Here is a 14,594-nt window from a genome sequence, read left to right on the forward strand (position 1 = left end):
ATCGTCCAGACAGAGCAGGGAATGTGGCCACCGTCTAGACAGAGCAGGGAATGTGGGCACCATCCAGACACAGCAGGGAATGTGGGCACCATCTGGGCACCATCTAGACAGAGCAGGGAATGTGGGCACCGTCTAGACACAGCGGGGAATGTGGGCACCGTCTAGACACAGCAGGGACTGTGGGCATCATCTAGATGGAGCAGGGAATGTGGGCACCATCTGGACGAACTTCTCGATGTTGTTGGAAAAGCTTTGAACTCTTATAAAGTTTGCACGTTGTCAACTAATTTACTTTTTAAAACTTGAGTGGGTCAAACAAAATATAACCTTGAGCTGGATTCTGCTCAGAGACCACTGATTAACTGCCTGTGCTTTACAGAGGAAGAATAGCCCCCAGGCAGGCCCACGCCACACCTGAGAGACCCGTAAACATACTCAGGGGTCGGGCGTGGTGGCTCACCCTTGTAATCCCAACACTTTGGGAGGCTGAGGTGGGCGGATCACCTGAGGTCAGGAGTTTGAGACCAGCCTGGCCAACATGGCGAAACCCCGTTTCTACTAAAAATACAAAAATTAGCTAGCTGTGGTGGCGGGCACCTGTAATCCCAGCTACTCGGGAGCCTGAGGTGGGAGAATCGCTTGAACCTGGGAGGCAGAGGTTGTAGTGAGCCAAGAGTGTGCCACTGCACTCCAGCCTGGGCAACAGAGCGAGACTCCATCTAAAAAAAAGAAAGGAAAGAAGGAAGGAAGGAAGGAAGGAAAGAAGGAAGGAAGGAAGGAAAGAAGGAGGGAAGGAAGGAAGGAAGGAGGGAAGGAGGGAGGGAAGGAAGGAAGGAAGGAAGGAAGGAAGGAAGGAAGGAGGGAAAGAAGGAAGGAAGGAAGGAAGGAAGGAAGGAAGGAAGGAAGGAAGGAAGGGGAACTCTGCCCAGCCATGGTGCAGGAACAGGCATGTCCTCGAGTGTGGTCCTGGGGCCAAGGGACCCAGAGGTCTCAGCCTCATGATGAAAGACTGTATCAGGCTGTCCTCACCTGACCCGGTGAGAACATCCCATTCATCTGACCCTCTCATTCAGATTCTGGATTCCATAATCTTTGCATCTCCAGGCCAGGCTGTGTGAGCACAGAATAATGCATGTGGCTGTCTTGAGAGTGTGCCCTGTCTAAAATCCACATCGGTGTATGACTTCTCTGTGGGCGCAAATGAGATGTTTACACTAGATCAGGCGAGGAGAGATAAGTAAAGGCTACCAGTGCTTGAAGACAGAAGAAATGGACATAAAGCTATCAATGGGTAGATAGGGACTGGTACTTTTCTTTTTCTTTTTCTTTTTTTTTTTTTTTTGAGGTAGGATCTGGCTCTGTTACCCAGGCTGGAGTACAGTGGTGCAATCATAGCTCAGTGCATCCTAGACCTCCCAGACTCAAGCCATCCTCCCACCTCAGCCTCCTGAGTAGCTGGGACTACAGACACAAACCACCATGCCTGGCTAATTTTTTTGTGGGGGGGACCGAGTTTTACTCTGTGGCCCAGGCTGGAGTGCAGTGGCGCAATCTCGGCTCGCTGCAACCTCTGCCTCCCAGATTCAACCAATCCTCCTGTCTCAGCCTCCCGAGTAGCTGGGATTACAGGTGCCCGCCGCCACGCCCAGCTCATTTTTGTATTTTTAGTAGAAACAGGGTTTCACCCTGCTGGCCAGGCTGGTCTCAAACCCCTGTCCTCAGGTGATCCATCTGCCTCAGCCTCCCAAAGTTCTGGGATGACAGGCCTGAGCCACCATGCCCGGCGCCCAGCTAATTTTTAAATTTTTTTGTAGAGATGGGGTCTCACTATGTTGCCCAGGCTGGTCTCCAGCGTCTGGGCTCCAACGATCCTCTCACCTTGGCCTCCCAAAGCGCTGGGGTTACAGGCATGAGCCACTGCACCCGGCTTCTGGTAAAGTCTTTGAGTAAACAGAATCATTGGACACATAAAGCCAATCTTCATACAAAAAACGAGTCAGGAGATTTAAAGCAGTTGGCCCCTCAAGCACATTGGTCTGTCTGTTTACCTGAGGTCAGTCAAGCGGTCGCCAAGTATCCCAGATATGCCCCCACAGTACTGGAATTTGTTGATCTGCTGGTGCAGTGGAAGACAGTCTGGGTGCTGCTGTCCCCTGGTGGTCATTTTGAGGATGTTGCTCAAGGCGCGGGGAACCCTGAGGACCGGGCAGCCTGAGGACCGCGCAGCCAGGCAGGTCCCTGTTGGGGCTGGGTGGGGGACTCTGAGTGCCTTTAGATGCCCTTGGGAGGTTACACTTCCATTCAGCCATCAAGTTCAGGGTGACGGGACCCATTGTGGGCACAACTATGACATGGGAGGATGGATGCTGAGAAAGGGATACATTCTTCTAGAAGTTCCTTGCAAGGCAGCTCCTCTGAACAAAGGCCCTGGAGTCACAGCTCTGAATCTCTGAGAAGTTGCTAGGACCCCCTTCTCCCTTCCTTTGGGCAGGAACCTGCTTAGCCCCCTCCCCTATTCCAGGAATAACTGTACCCTCCTTTCAGCCCCTGGAAAATAATCTCTCCCCCAGACCTAAGTCCCTTCTGGTTTCAGGCCTGCGATCACTCATGCTATGCATGGAGAAGGGATTCCACCCCCTAGGTATCCCTGGACTCAGACCTTTTTATCACCTTCTGTTCACCCCATTGGTGAGGGAAGGAGTCCCACTCTAGGGCTGGGACTCACAACACCCAAGCCTGGATAGGTGAGACCAATGGCAATGTGTCAGTCACATATACTCATAGCCCAGGGAAGGGCCACTGCAGGCCATGCAGGGCCACATGGGGTGGTGCTCAAGAGCTGAGTGAACAGCAGGGGTGGTGGACAGCAGGCTTGGTAGTAACAAGAGTGATATGATTTGGCCATGACCCCACCCACATCTCATCTTGAATTGTGATTCCCATAGTCCCCACGACTCGTGGGAAGGACCCAGTGGGAGGTGATTGAATCATGTGGGGGTTACCTCCATGCTGTTCTTGTGATAGTGAGTGAGTTCTCACGAAATCTGATGGTTTTATAAGGGGCTTTTCCCCCTTTTGCTCAGCACTTCTCCTTCCTGCCGCCATGTGAAGAAGGACATGTTTGCTTCCCCTTCCACCATGATTGTAAGTTTTCTCAGGCCTCCCCAGCCACATGGAACTGTGAATCAATTAAACTTCTTTTCTTTATAAATTACCCAGTCTTGGGTATGTCTTTATTAGCAGTGTGAGAACAGACTAATACAGAGGGTGGAGTGGCCCCTGGTTTCTGCAGGAGGTTGTTAAATAATTCCGTAGACTGGTAGGGAACTGAAGCCTGCTACTTGGGAATAAACAAGGGTGGTATCTGGTCCCTGGGATAAGAAGGGTTGCCCAACAGGGAGACTCTATTTATGGGAGCAGAGGCGGGAGGGGAGTTTGCAGTTAGGCCACTTGAGGTCCTCCACATTTTACCACATGTCAAGGCAGCACATAACATTGGTTTTGATTTTAGGCCTTATGCCACTGCTGGAGATGGCTAGGCAGGTTCTGCACTGAGTCCAGCACTGGGCTTAGGGGGGTGAGCAGGGGATGAAACCCAGCCCCGCTTCCCTAGCTGAGCCAGGGGCCCTGGAGTGGGGCAGTGGCTGCCCGGTAGGAGGAATGCCTCTCCAGTTAGCTGGAAGGATACCATCTGGGCTCTTGGGCCTCTGCAGCCAGCTTGAACTCCCACATCCTTTCCTCCTCCAGCACCTGCCTCTGAAGGTGGATGAGGTCACCACTGGGGCCTCCCCAGGAGTGGGGAGAAAGGGACAATTAGGGGAATCAGTGGAGCAATTGACGCCTTCTGATGGCCTCGCACATCCCGAAAGGGGGTGAGAACAAGGCAGCGGGAGCAGGAGGGACTCCACCTTGGATGGGATTAAAAATCTAAGCTGCTTTTCTTCCGAGGCTCAGCGAATTAGGGTAGTAAGTTGAGTGTCCCAGTTCCTGTGTTCTCATAGAGAGAAGGAATGAGAGAAGTTGCTGCTTGTCTCAGGCTTCCACAGAATGGAAGGCCAGGTTCCTGTCACGGCCCCCTCATGCCCCGGCCTGCTCATTCACTCCTCTCTCCCCACGTGGTGTCTCTCCCCTCACACCAGACAATCCTCAGACACAGGCCCCCTCATGCAGTTTCACATCAAGGAGATGAGTAGGTCCACTTCCAGTGGGTCAGGAAGGCTCCCCCAGCACCCGGGAAGGCGGGGCTCAGGGTCACTTGGCAATGAAAGGCCTGAGTTAATGTGAGGAATGGAGAGTCCACAAGCTTTGAGAGAAACCTGGGAGATGCAGAGAGAGGAACCCAGGCTTCAAGAGGACTTTCAAAACACAGCTTTCCTAGGAAAATTAAGTGGGTGATTATCTTATTTCCTGTGGCTGCCATAACCAATGACCACAAAAATCAGTGGCTGAAAACAACGGAAATGTAACCTCTTGTGGTTCTGGAGGCTGGAAGTCCAAAATCAAGGTACCAACAGGGACAGGCTCCCTCCTAGGCTCCATGCCTTCTGAGGATCCTTCCTGCCTCTCCCAACTGCAGGTGGCCCCTCACATCCCTTGGCTTGTGGCTGTATCACTGTTGCCTCCACTGCCATCTTCACGTGGCCTCCTCTCCTGTGTGTCTGTTTGCCCTTTCATGTCTCTTATAAAACATTCATCATTAGATTTAGCACCAACTCTAATCCAGATCATCTCATCTCCATCCTTACCCTCATGACATCTGCAATGACCCCATCTCCAAATAAGGCCACATGCTTGGGTGACAGGAATTTGGAAAGAAAAATGACACCACAGCCCTACTATACCTACAGTGGTTGTAGGCCAAGGGTTTGGAAGAGTGCCTTGGGCATACCAAGCTCTTGACACAAGGTCAGGATCATTTGCTATCACCAAATCAAAGCTACTATCAGAAACCCAACTGTGACGTTTCTCAAGTGAAGTTTTGGCTGCATATTCTTATCCCTGACACAAACATGCCTCATCACTTATTTTATAGTTGATCAGTCAGGCTCCAGTGAGGAAAACAGAAATTCCATCATTTATTCTAGCAGAGAAAGTAACAAGAAGAGTTGATTAAACATGTGTGTAAAAACCAAAGAACCCTAACTGGGAACATTAAGAAAACACAGAGCTGCAGACTGCAGCAAGCCACCAGCCACAGGAACAAAGGAAAAGGTGTGATCTTGCCACCTGGTCACTGCTTCACAGCCTATTGCCTTACAAATCTTTACATGGACTCCCTTAAGTGGGGAATGAGAAGCAGAATTATGTATTTAGGGATGAAGTGTAAACTAAACCACATGGGCTATTCCTTAGAGTTTAGAGACACCTCCTAAGGCTGATTGCTGAACACACACCAGATCCAAGCTTTCTGCCTACTTTGCCTTAAAGTGTTGTCTTTCTAATACCTTTGGTTTAAACAGAGAGAGAAGAGAGAAATCTCCAAAGTTTTAGCTATTAAGCAAGTCCTCAAGAGCTAGCAGGACTGAACCCCTCCCAGACAGGAATTTATGAATTGATGGAGAAGCTGAGGTCATGCACTCAAAGGCTGATGCTGCATGAGAAGCGAAATAGGAAAGGAGGAAAAGAAAGGTGCCTTAGTCCATTCCAGCTGCTGTAACAAACTACCATAGACTGAGCAGCTTATAAACAACAGACATTTATTTCTCACAGTCCTGGGGACCGGGAAGTCCAAGATCAAGGTGCTGGCAGATTCAGCGTCTGATGAGGGCTCCCTCTCTAGTCCCTGGTTCATAGATGGCCATCTTCTCGCTGTGTCCTCACATGGTGGAAGAGGGCAAGGCAGCTCTCTGGGGTCCCTTTTATAAGGGCTCTGTTCCCATCCATGAAAGCTCCACCCTCATGGCCTGATTACCTCCCACAGCCCTCACCTCCTAATCCCATCACCTTGGAGGTTGGGATCTCAGCACAGGAATCTCAAGGGAGCACACTCAGTCCACAGCAAAACGCACCACCAGATAGGGCAAAGGGAGGCAGGAGACCCTCGTGGAGTCATAGAGGAAAGGAGGCAGAAGGTGTATTTTCTTTGTACACATGTGTTCACAGGATGTGGGGAGAACTTGAAGCAGACATGGAAATTTTGTGCATTTTGATGCAGCCATGTGTTTTGATGAGGATGGCAACAGTTGACAACAATTTTTTTTTTTTTTTGAGACAGAGTCTCACTCTGTCGCTCAGGCTGGAGGGCAGCAGCATAATCTCAGCTCACTGCAGCCTCCGCCTCCTGGGTTCAAGCAATTCTCCTGCTTCAGTCTTCCAAGTAGCAGGCTCCCAAGATTACAGCTGTATGCCACAAGCCTGGCTAATTTTGGTATTTTTAGTAGAGACGGGATTTCACCACGTTGACCAGACTGGTCTCGAACTCCTGAACTCAAGTGATCTGCCTGCCTCAGCCTCCCAAAGTACTGGGATTACAGGCGTGAGCCATTGGCCTGGCCAGATGACTGTATTAGTTGAGTGAATTTCTAGGATCAAGGACTTTGGGGCCTTCTACAGTACAGCACCAAAGGATTCAATGTGTCAGCTCTCAGCCTATCCTGCCCCACAGCTCATAGAGGTCATACTTATGTGTATTTATGCCGCGAGACGCCTGGACACTAACTACGCAAACATTAGCCAATGACCATGCACGTCCCTCTGCTGAGCTGCTTTCAGTTTCTGGGGCAGAGACTGGAAAACGTCACACATTTTCAACGAGATACAGCATCACTGAGTCTCAGAGACAGGAATGAACATTCTAGACCAGGGGTTGGCCAACTATAGCCTGCAGGACAAATCAGGCCTGCCATCTGGTTTTTCATTGGTTTATTTTTGTTTTTTTCATGAAGACTTAATTTTTTAGAGTAGTTTTAGGTTCACAGAAAAATCGAATGGAAAGTACAGAGATTTCCCATAAACCCCCTTTCCCCACACATCCACAACATCCCCCAACCACAGTGGTACATTTGCTATACTCCATGAACCTACATTAACACGTCACTGTCACCCAGAGTCCATGGTTTACCTTCGTGTTCATTCTCGGTGTTGTACAGTAAGTTCTCACTTCGCGTCATCAATAGGTTCTTGCAACATGAAGCAAAATGACATATAAAGAAACTTCCCAGAACTTTGGGAGGCCGAGACGGGCGGATCACAAGGTCAGGAGATCGAGACCATCCTGGCTAACCCGGTGAAACCCCGTCTCTACTAAAAAATACAAAAAACTAGCCGGGCGAGGTGGCGGGCGCCTGTAATCCCAGCTACTCGGGAGGCTGAGGCAGGAGAATGGCATAAACCCAGGAGGCAGAGCTTGCAGTGAGCTGAGATCCGGCCACTGCACTCCAGCCTGGGTGACAGAGCAAGACTCCATCTCAAAAAAAAAAAAAAAAAGAAACTAATTTTACCATAAGCTAATTAATATAAACAAGAGTTAAGTTGCTATGGCCTGTTTCTGGTCACAAAAACATCACCAAACTTATAAAGACCTCAAACACTTCTAATACTAAATATCGAAATGAATGTTTAGTTGATTTGAATTCATCGAAAGAATTTCCTAAATGAATACATTTAGGAAAGATTAATACAAACAGGTGAAAGCTGGGCGCAGTGGCTCACGCCTGTAATCCCAGCACTTTGGGAGGCCGAGGCAGGCAGATCACCTGAGGTCAAGAGTTCGAGACCAGCCTGACCAACATGGCGAAACCCCGTCTCTACTAAAAATACAAAAATTAGCTGGGCGTGGTGGCGCGTGCCTGTAGTCCCAGCTACTCAGGAGGCTGAGGCACAAGAATCACTTGAACCCTGAGGTGGAGGTTGCAGTGAGCTGAATTTGTGCCACTGCACTTTAGCCTGGGCAACAGAGTGAGACTCTGTCTCGAAAACAAACAACAACAACAACAAAAAATACAAGCGAGAGTATTATTGACTGGCTTATTCCACTTCAGAGCCGTGGATGGCAAAGCCCATCCCAGAGGCACAGGGTCAAGGCAGACACCAGCCCTGGACAGGGTCCTCCTCCATCACAGGGCACGCTCACCCACTCCCACACTCGCTCACACTAGGACTATGCAGACATGCCAGTTCACCTACTGGGCATAGCTTTGGGATGTGGGAGGAAACTGGAGGACCCAGAGGAAACCCACACAGACCTGGGGAGAATGCACACCCTCTACAGAGACAGTGGCCTGGCTAGGAATAGACTTTTTTTCTCATCAACTTTATAGCAAAATGATGTTGAGCGAGATGGTGTCATCCAAGGACCTGCTGTATAATGACATGTATCCACCACCGTAGTAACATACAGAGCATTTTCGCTGCCCTAAAAGTCCTCTGTGCTCTACCTGGTTATCCTCCCCACACCTGTCTCAACCGCTGGCAACCACTGATGTTTTTACCATAGTTTTGTCTTTTTCAGAATGTCGCATAATTGGAGTCATACAGTATGTAGCTTTTCATATTAGCTTCTTTCACTTAGTCATAGTCATTTCAGTTTCCTCCATGTCTTTTCATGTCTTGATAGCTCATTTCTTTTTAGCACTGAATAATATTCTATTGTGTGGATGCACCACAGTTTATCCATTCACCTACTGGTAAACATCCTGTTTGCTTCCAAGTTTGGGCAATAATAAATAAAGCTTGCTATGAGCATCTGTGTGCAAGTTTTTGTGTGGACGCAAGTTTTCAACTCCTTTGGGTAAATACCTAGGAATATGATTGCTGGATCGTATGGTAAGAGGACATGTCGTTTTGTAAGGAGCTGCCAAACTGTGTTCCAAACTGGCTGCACCACTTTGCATTACCACCAGCAATGAATGGGGATACAAAACGCCACATCCTCACCAGCATTTGGGGTTGTCAGTGTTCTGGGTTTGGGCCATTCTAAAAGGCGTGTAGCCCACTGTATTCATCAGGATTCTCTAGAGGGACAGAACTAATGGAGTGAATATATATATATTCCATTATATGTGTGTGTGTGTATATATATATATACACACATAATATAAACAGGAGTTTATGAAGTATTAACTTACACGATCACAAGGTCCCACAATAGGCCGTCTGCAAGCTGCAAAGCAAGGAAGCCAGTCTGAGTTCCAAAACTGAAGAACTTGGAGTCCAGTGTTCGAAGGCAGGAAGCATCCAGCACAGGAGAAAGATGGAGGCTAGAAAGCTAGGCCAGTCTCTCCTTTTCACATTTTTCTGCCTGCTTCTATGCTGGCCGAGCTGGCAGCTGATTAGAGGGTGCCCACCCCGATGAAAGGTGGGTCTGCCTTTCCAGGCCAATGACTCAAATGTTAATCTCCTTTGGCAACACCCTCACAGACACACCCAGGAACAATACTTTGTATCCAATCAAGTTGGCACTCAGTATTAACCATCACACCCACCACCTGTTTTAGTAAATAAAGTTTTATTGGAACACAGACACACTCTTGGTTTCTATGTTAATATTATTCATGGGTGCATTCACGCTGCAAAGGCCGAGTTGGGTCCTTGTGATAGAGAACGTATGGACCACACATCCAAAAATATTTAGTACCTGTCCCTCTGCAGAAAAGAGTGTGCTGACCTCTGTTCTAGAATCATCCCGAACTTTTAGACTACGTGGCCACATGTGGCCCCTTTGGTCCTCTATGGCCTTACGGATGCACTTTCTGGGGCACCCAAGCACAGGAGCCACGGGTTCCCACGCACCGTGGGAACTCCCTCAGTCAGACTGAGGCAGGCCCTAGCTCAGCAGATGCCACGGTTCTTCGGGAGAAGTTTGTCTAAATATAAAATACCAGAATTTGTTTTTTGTTTGTTTGTTTGTTTAAAAAGCTAACCAGTAACTATTACTAAGCCCAGAATTAAGCACTTACGTGTTTGATTGCTTTCGTATGTGCATGTGTCAAATCCACATATCTGACTGTTAGTTACGCTTTCTAGCATACATAGCTCCCATTCTGTCCATAGCTCCCGGCTGCCTCATTGGCGCCCTCTATTGAGAACCCTTGGCCTAGACACCCGGGGAATCCGTCTGTGGGGGGCTCCTTGGCTGTGGCCCCATTGTTATGGCAGCTTCTTGCCACAGGGGGGCAGAGCATCCATGGGTACCACGTAGCCTTGCTGTGCAAGAATCCCGCAGGTCCCAGAGTGACTTCGGATAGTGCTTCCAGAGCCTATGGGTCTACACCAACAATGTCGCGGGGTGCTTACTCAGAGGGAGACGGAATCACTGAATTTCACAAGGCTTTTTGGGTTAAAGTCAGGACAATTTGCACACGCAGTTTACTTAGCTGTCTGATGTGAACCAGCATGTTTCTTTTTTTTCTTTTATTTTTTCTTCTAAAAAACTTTTCTTTTTAAAATTATTATTATTATTATTTTACAACCTTGTGTTGAGAGCTGACTTTCAATAGATCACAGCGAGGGAGAGCTTGTTTCTCTTATACAGGGGAACATTCCTGCAAGATGCAAATCAGGCACATCAGGCAGACAGATGGAAGTTCAAACCAATTTAATAAGATGTTTGAAGCGAGAATTGCAAACATACTCTCATAGAAACAGCTGATTACCTGAAAGAGTTAATATGTTTGTTGTAAACTCTTGACACTTAAAAAAAAATCTACCTTTTCAATAGATAATAGACATATAGTAAAAATAAACAAACCATTTTTTAAAATACTGCCTACAGGTAATGTCTCCTTTCAGAAATATTTTATGCACATACAAGAATATCTAGCTTTTATATACAAATGATGGCATACGCACACACCAATGGGCCCCGTACTTATTTTCCCCCTATTTAGCAATATATGGAAGATTGTTCTTTTGTTTTTTGAGACGAGGTCACGCTCTGTTGCCCAGGCTGGAGTGTAGTGCAGTGGGGTGATATGGCTCACTGTGACCTCAAACTCCTGGCTCAAGGCCTCCTCCCCTCTCAGCCTCTCAAGTAGCTGGGACTACAGGTGTGCACCACCATGCCTTTCTTTCTCTTTCCTTCCTTCCTCCCTTCCTTCCTTCCTTCCTTCCTTCCTTCCTTCCTTCCTTCCTTCCTTCCTTCCTTCCTTCCTTCCTCCCTCCCTCCCTCCCTCCCTCCCTCCCTCCCTTCTCTTTCTTTCTTTCTTTCTTTCTTTCTTTCTTTCTTTCTTTCTTTCTTTCTTTCTTTCTTTCTTTCTTTCTTTCTTTCTTTCTTTCTTTCTTTCTTTCTTCTTTTTTTTTTCCCAAGTCTCACTCTGCTGCCCAGGCTGGAGTGCAGTGGTACAATTTCGGCTCACTGCAACCTCTGCCTCATGGGTTAAAGTGAGTCTCCTGCCTCAGCCTCCTGAGTAGCTGGGACTACAGGCCCCTCACCGTCACCACACCCTGCTAATTTTTTTTATTTTTAGTAGAGACTGGGTTTCACCATGTTGGCCAGGCTGGTCTCGAACTCCTGACCTCAGGTGATCCACCCACCTCAGCCTCCTAAAGTGCTGGGATTACAGGTGTGAGCCACTGAGCCCAGCCATTTCCTATTTCTTTCAATGCTTGCACAGGAGCCCATTGCATGGATCTTCATACTGTTTTTAATCAGTTCTCTGTCAATGGGCATTTATGTAGTTTCCAATCTTTTGCAGTTACAAACAATGAAGACAATGGGTCAATGACTATGTCTGTGCCTATATCCTTTAAACAGGCTCATACCTAAGCCCCCCAAATTCCTAGAAGATGAATGACTGAACAGAAGGTATATATGGTATACATCTCAATAATGCCAATTATCCTTAAGCATGCCAATAATAATAACTGACCTCTATGAGCTTCACCTGTCAGACACCATTCTGACTGCCTTAGATACGTGAACTAAACTGTGGAGAAGACTTTGCAAGTAGCCCCATTTTACAAATGATCTTACTCATCTACTGGTAGTTTAATGAAATCTCTTGATAATTTTAATTTGCATGTATATGATTACGAGTGGGGATGAGCATGTTTTTATCTATTTAAAAGACATTTGTGGCAGGGCACGGTGGTTCACACCTGTAATCCAGCACTTTGGGAAGCAGAGGTGGGTGGATCACCTGAGGTCAGGAGTTCGAGACCAGCCTGGCCAGCGTGGTGAAACCCCCATCTCTACTAAAAACACAAAAATTAGCTGGGTATGGTGGCGGGTGCCTGTATTTCCAGCTACTCAGGAGGCTGAGGCAGGAGAATTGCTTGAACCCAGGAGGTGGAGGTTGCAGTGAGCCAAGATCACACAACTGCACTCCAGCCTGGGTGACGAGAGCAAGACTCTGTCTCAAAAAAAAAAAAAAAAAAAAAAAAAAAGAGACATTTGTATATCCTTTTCTGTGACTAGTTAGTTGTTCATGTCTTTTATCTTTCTGCTGAGTTGCTGGTCTGTATTTTTTTCTTTCTTTTTTTTTCTTTTTTTTTTTTTTTTTTTTTTTTTTTTTTTTTTGAGATGGAGTCCGCTTTGTCACCCAGGCTGGAGTACAGTGGCACGATCTCTGCTCACTGACCCTCCACCTCCCGGGTTCAAGCGATTCTCGAATCTCAGCCTCCCAAGTAGCTGGGATTACAGGTGTGCGCCACCATGCCTGGCTAATTTTTGTATTTTCGGTAGAGACGGGATTTCGCCACGTTGGCCAGGCTGGTCTTGAACTCCTGACTTCAAGTGATGCCCCAGCCTCGAGTCACCATGCCCAGTCAGCTGGTCTGTTTCCTAATGTTAAAGTCTTTGACTATAAAAAAATTGGACAGTTTATTGTATGTGTTACAAATGTTTACCCCATTATCATTGATCTCTCGACTTTTTGATAGCATTTTTTGCCATAAAGAAATGTCCAACTTTGTGTAGTTGGATTTATCAGTCTTGTTTTTTAATGATTTCTGACTTTTGTACCACACTTGGAAAGACTGCCACAATCTGGGATTATAGAAATAAATCTCTCATCTTTGCTCTAGTTCTTTCATGGCTTTATTTAAACATATATATATAATCTTAACTTCATCTGGAATGTATTTCGGTGTGTGTAGAGCTCCAGTTTTACTCTTTCCCAGTCTACTCAGTTGTCCCACTCATTTCTGAGGTAACTAATCTTTTCTCCATTGATTCGAAACGTCCGCTTTATTTTATACTGTTTTCCTGAATGTTTTGAGTCTATTTCTGGATTTTATTCGTTCCACTGATCTGTCTGTCTGTTTATTTATTTATTTATTTATTTTAATTTTGAGGTAGAGTCTTGCTCTGTCGCCCAGGCTGGAGTGCAGTGGTACAATCTCATCTCACTGCAACCTCTGCTTCCCAGGGTCCAGCGATTCTCCTGCCTCAGCCTGCCAAGTAGCTGGGATTACAGGCGCGTGCCATCACGCCTGGCTAATTTTTATATTTTTAATAGAGACAGGGTTTCACCATGTTTGTCAGGCTGGTCTCAAACTCCTGACCTCGTGTGATCTACCAGCCTTGGCCTCCCAAAGTGCCAGGATTACAGGTGTGAGTCACCATGCCCAGCCCCCGTCTGCCTGTTTATATGCCAGGATCAAACACTTTTAGTTTCTGTGGCTTTCCAATATGTTTTAACATCTTGTGGTGATATTTTTGTTCATTACTTTTTCCCTGGAATTTCCTTGGCTATTTTTGCACGTTCAATTTTCCATAAAAATATTAGCATCAGCTTGTCTCTGTTAATTTCAGTGAGGCAAAACCCTCAAGCTCTTTGTTTAAATAAGAAATCTAACATATTTGTTTATCCCCTGACTCCTGTGAGAGAAGAGAGAAACCAAAGAAAGTTCGCAAAGGCTTATACCTTTGAGGAAACAGAGATATCAATTTAAATACATCTGCCAGAGCCAATCAGTCTGAATTTTAGCCTTTGGGGAAATTAGGGTTGCTTTTCATGGGCATAGCATCAACCTCTGAAATCCAGGGGATTTACTTACTCCTTTGTTAAAATGACATAGGCAGGGATAGGTGTTTGTTTGTTTGTTTGTTTGTTTGTTTTGAGATAGAGTCTCACTCTTTTCACCCAGGCTGGAGTGCAATGGCACGATCTCGGCTCACTGCAACCTCTACATCCTGGGTTCAAATGATTCTCCTGCCTCAGCCTCCCGAGTATCTGGGATTACAAGCACCTGCCACCACCCAGCTAATTTTTGTACTTTTAGTAGAGAGGGGGTTTCACCACGTTGGCCAGGCTGGTCTCGAACTCCTGACCTCAGGTGATCTGCCCGCCTTGGCCTCCCAAGGTGCTGAGATTACAGGCGTGAGCCACCGCGCCCAGCCAAGAATAGGTGTGTATCATGCAGGATATCTGCCACTCTCTGCAGCTGCAGGGGGAAAAGGAACACTTTTTCCTTTTAATTTTGCTGCAACTTTGCTGTGATTTTTCAAGCCTTAAAGCTGGAACTTTATTCATTGGTACTGAGAGAAAGAAAGGTGGGTCTGAAAAGCGAAAAATATGTCATTGGAAAGGAAAAAGGAAGAACAAAATCATTAAATGGAATATTTGGCATTCAGTGTAGTCTGGAAAACAAAACAACAATAGCACAACAACATAACAAAGGAAATTTCCATTGGAATTATACTAAATTTATAG

Source organism: Macaca fascicularis, chromosome 3, assembly GCF_037993035.2.
Source record: "Macaca fascicularis isolate 582-1 chromosome 3, T2T-MFA8v1.1".
Taxonomy (NCBI): Eukaryota; Metazoa; Chordata; class Mammalia; order Primates; family Cercopithecidae; genus Macaca; species Macaca fascicularis.